This window comes from Cicer arietinum, chromosome 3 (assembly GCF_000331145.2).
Source record: "Cicer arietinum cultivar CDC Frontier isolate Library 1 chromosome 3, Cicar.CDCFrontier_v2.0, whole genome shotgun sequence".
Lineage (NCBI taxonomy): Eukaryota > Viridiplantae > Streptophyta > Magnoliopsida > Fabales > Fabaceae > Cicer > Cicer arietinum.
In genome coordinates this window covers 22,861,039-22,861,583 of record NC_021162.2, presented here as the reverse complement: position 1 = coordinate 22,861,583, position 545 = coordinate 22,861,039, and positions in this window count along the sequence as shown.

Genomic DNA, 545 nt, shown 5'->3' with positions numbered 1-545 from the left:
AGGAAACACAACAATAACCCTATCGTTTGACACCGGTGATGTTCCAGAAACCTTTCTCCATTTTCGTCCAAATTTGATTATGTTATTTCATTCATTTAACTCATCAATGAAACATGATTTTTCAGATTTTTAACAACCCCAATTTCTCTCTAAAATACTCGACTTCTCCGTTTGTAGAATTCATTATTTTGCATCGTTCTCCTTCACCGTAAGTCCGATTTGAGTGAAACCAACGCCAAAACGACCGTGTGAAAAATGGCTATATTATCCACTGATTGCTTTTCTGATTTATGGTAATTTTATTTGGCCGATTTTCAAATTTAGTTTTTAGAATATCCTCATAATTTATTTTTGACGTTTACCCATAAACTGTCGAGTTAGATCGATTGAAGGACAAAGAGTCAAAGAGCAAAGACTGTTTGGGCGTCGAATCATATTCATAGGTGAAAGCGTCGAAATAAGGTAAGGGGTGAGAGAGCGTTTGAATTCATGAGTGTAATATATTGTGAGATGAACGGGAAAACCGTATTTCCCAACGATTCATC